The sequence below is a fragment of the Tachypleus tridentatus genome, chromosome 12, assembly GCF_004210375.1.
Source record: "Tachypleus tridentatus isolate NWPU-2018 chromosome 12, ASM421037v1, whole genome shotgun sequence".
Classification (NCBI taxonomy): domain Eukaryota; kingdom Metazoa; phylum Arthropoda; class Merostomata; order Xiphosura; family Limulidae; genus Tachypleus; species Tachypleus tridentatus.
In genome coordinates this window covers 126844461-126848670 of record NC_134836.1, presented here as the reverse complement: position 1 = coordinate 126848670, position 4210 = coordinate 126844461, and the positions used below count along the sequence as shown (strand labels likewise).

General features: G+C 30.4%; 1 long non-coding RNA gene across 1 annotated transcript; it reads right to left on the bottom strand.

The window, feature by feature from the left end:
- Positions 1 to 2797: 2797 nt before the first annotated feature.
- On the bottom strand, positions 2798 to 3868 carry LOC143233639 (uncharacterized). Its single transcript, XR_013018257.1, has 3 exons — positions 3733 to 3868; positions 3391 to 3511; positions 2798 to 3052 (listed from the first exon to the last, which is right to left on the bottom strand). It is a non-coding gene; the product is annotated as an uncharacterized LOC143233639 (long non-coding RNA).
- Positions 3869 to 4210: the final 342 nt, after the last annotated feature.

The window sequence follows — 4210 nt, the reverse complement described above, 5'->3', positions numbered from 1 at the left end:
TTGATTTGAGGAACCAAACAAGACAAACATTCAAGATTTGAAATGTTTCAGATAACCAAACAAACAGATTATACTGCTGTTTGTTTATCATTGAAATGTTTATTGCCAACAAGTCACAAAAATCAGCTGTAAAGTTTGTTTGTTTTTGAATTTCGAGCTAGCCATTCATAATTTAGCAGTGTAAGATTAGAGGAAGAACAGCTAATCATCACCACCCACTACCAACTCTTGGGCTACTCTTTTAAACTAACGAATAGTAGGATTGACCGTCATATTATAAAGCCCCACGGCTGAAAGGGTGAACATGTTTGGTGCGACCGGGATTCGACGCGCGACCGTTAGATTAGAGTCGAACGCCTTAACCCACCTGGCCATGCTAGGCCCAGCTGTAAAGAACTCTGATACTTCTACGTGTAACATGTTGACAGTTATTGTTTTTGTCCAACTTGATGTATATTATTTCAATTTTCAATAATATTAGAAGCAAGAGATATATCAATTTTGCAAATTCTAAGCCTCGGATCTGAATACATTTTTTATGGCTGAGTAAATGAGTATTTTACGTCAGAAAGGCCTTTTTAATACTGTTCTCAAGCGCAATCAGTATTTGGTGATACCACATTACCAAAAAGACGTAAAACAATGTCAAATCGAAGTAATGATACATTTTGCCCTGTTGTAACCGTATACTGGCTGTAGTTGTCACATGATTTTCTGATTTTTCATAAGTACAATAATTGTTATATGACATACTCAACTTTCTGTATTCATGTATAAGTATTATCATGATTTTTTTTTTTTAAAGATCTATTTAACAAAATAATTCTACACCGGATTGCAGGTTATTCGAGAAAAAAAAGTTAAAATAGATATGTTTAGTGAAATCCTAATTAAGTACACTCGTTTCTTTTCAAGAAAAACATGAACCATTTAAAAATTACTAACTGAGCATTAATATGAGGAAGAAATGGTGTGGGCGTCTATATACCTATCTATAATAAATTTATGGTTTCGTCTGTTTTGCTGAAATGCAAGAACTCGATGTTAGATGAGGTAATTGAAACAGCGTTATCTATTGAATAACACCACAAATAAAAATGTATAAATAAATTTCACACTCAGAGAATTCAAGATTCAGACAGTGAGAAAAATGATTATATGTGCAACAACCATTTCTGATATTAATGATAAAGACACCAGGTTTACATTCTTTTTAACAGTAAAATAACACAACTAAATATTTTTATAAGAAAGCGATTTTTGTGTCTTACTTTTTAACAATTATATTTGGGTGTCAAAACATCTAGGATAATATTGTAGGTCTATTTACATGTTTAGTGAACCAAAATTCCCATAACTTATATGGGTCACAACAAAGTCAGTTTAGTCTTTCTTTCATTTTTCATTAAGCACATTTTTTATGTATACTTAAGTTGTAATTTCAACATGTAATCAAAATTTAAAGGTTTTAATCACATATTAATAAACACAATCTGAATATTTTGCGTCACATCATTCAAACAGTAGGTATACATAGTTATGTAGCACCAGATAGTTAAAGTATTTAAAAGTTATTTTAGCTTTTACAATACAATATTTACTATAACTATGCAATATTTCTTAACTTCTACATTAATTCAGAGAGTTTATGAGATAATTAAATAGTAAACTGGATGTGGCACGGAAAGTTAATTTCAACTGTGGAACAAATACAAACTCGCAGGCTATAACGAACCCACTTGTACGCACAATAAAATTTTATCTCAGCTCAAATTACATTTGAAAGTATATTTATTATTTGTTATGTAAATTTGTAAAACTTCTAATTGTTAAAAATAATTCATATTTATCTAGTATGCTCATTAACCGTTCTGAATTTTAAGTTATAATTTTATAAATATGTTCAATTTTAAGACAAGGTTTCAAAGTCGACTATAACGTTACTCAAAGTAGCTTTGAAGGTTATAGTTAACTTTATTGTTTTAATTTTAATAATTTGTATAAAATTATTTCATAAAGTTTTTGTTATGGAAGAATAATCTACAATTTGAAAAATTTAAATATATATTTTATATATATATATATATTTTAATTTTATAAAATAAGTATAGATAAATAATTTCAAGCAGTCGTGGCCGAGTGGTTAGGCGACGGACTAGAAACCGTTGGGATCTTCCCGCACAGGTTCGAATCCTGTCGACTGCGCATTTTATTCTTCCACTTTTACATAATATAATATTTCTTAAATGAGCTTAATTTTCTTCACAATAGATTATCTTGTAATTTATCACTTTAACACAAGAATGTTTCTAAATGGATTCATTATTATTATTATAAATAATATAATATACACCCATTTAAAACTACTACATAAATATTTTTACTGATAAAATGCATGTGTCCGAAACGCAGCTAGAAACAGAACGTTTTTATTATGTGTGTAGGTTTTAACTTTCCTAGTGTTTCTTGCAAAATTCCTCCATATCTTGCAGTCTGTTTCTACAGTATAAATATTTTTCCATTACAGCAATCGGCTACTTTTATCAACCATAGTTCTTTCATCTGAGATAACATTTTCAGTAACTAACGTGGAGCACATAATTTACAGCCCCCAATGACTCAGCGGTATGTCTGCGGATTATCAACGCTAAAAATCGGGTTTCGATACCCGTGGTGGGCAGCGCCCATATAACCCATTGCGCAGCTTTGTGCTTAATTCAAAACAACAACAACAACATAATTTACATCTGTTTAATTTAATAATAATAATATGCATCAAAACATCAGTCATTATAACAACGTGTCCAGCTGAGGGATTTATTATTACGTTTTTAAAAAACAACAGTTTTGCATGATTGAATAAATTCAAGACAGTTGGACATTTAACAAATACATAATTTATTCACGAGCATGTTTTTTGTAGCAAAGATTCATCATGTGACAAATCTCATGTCCATTAGTTTGACAGTCCTCTAAATCAAAACTGGAACCAGATGACTTACAAATGGCTTCCGCAACTTCCGAACAAGAGTAGCCAAGTCTTAGGAACTCACTATGGACAAAGATTGGAAGTTCTGTTAATACGTTATCCAGGAATTCAAAGTGAGATTTTTTTTTAACATTTTCAAATGTAGACTTTAATTACCATTGCAATTTACAGTTACTATTTCTGAAATATGTGTTTTTATGTATCGGTGACGTAATAAACACTAATCATAATACGCTTGCAAAACGCGTTTACTCACTACTTAATATAGTACTATACAACTGCTATATACTAAACTAACAACAATCTTTATCGAAAATACAACAAGAAAAACTTAATATATTAAAGACTAGTTACAATGTCCAGGACAATAAAGTAACAGGAATATAAATAAAACTGCTTACTATAAAATAATCCTGTTTTACTTTCTTCTCACTTGTGAATGATGCAGTAAAAACGCGGAAAATAATGACTCGGAACTTATTTGTCACAAATTCGGGTAATCGAAGCTGTTAAATGCAAAATCTACAGAAAAATACAAAATGTAATATTTAAAGACCTGAGTTGTTAAAAGTTTGAAGTGTTTTATATAAAATTGCCAAGTGAGACTATTCAACAGGAAGAATTCAAATGCTTAATTAAGCAGATTTTCACTTTGTTTTTCGTGAAGTTTAACATTAAGCACCCTGCTCTTTGGGGAGACAAGAGTAAACGTTGGAAGCTTAGTCTAATTACATTTACTTTACCAATTCAAAATTATAGATGACAAGTGAAGTTAGCCCTGTTGTAGTCGGTGCAAATTTTCCTAAAGAAATTAAACTTTAATATTTCCAAACTTCGCAGACTTAGCAACATTTATGGATGTCTATCGTCAGTCAGGTCTAATGTCAAATGGATAGACTTGAATTGTCACAGTCAGAGGGCAGCACTTGCACAGAGTATTTCAGTAAAAATCCTTTTCTGAGAATATTTAAGGCATAGTTTCGCGCATGACTTTTGGACTTTTGATTGCAGTCAATGGTTGAGTGACTATTGTATTTACAAACTAATTTAATATATATGAACAATCCTGATTGTGTTTATACTAGTTTGTGTAAGTTACAAAGCAAAATCTTGAAATTAAAATACACAGGTTAAAATAAAGACTCAAAACTAGAGATTTAGGGGGTAGAAATAATATTTTATTTGTAAGTAATTTAACATAGTAATAATCTTTACCTGAAT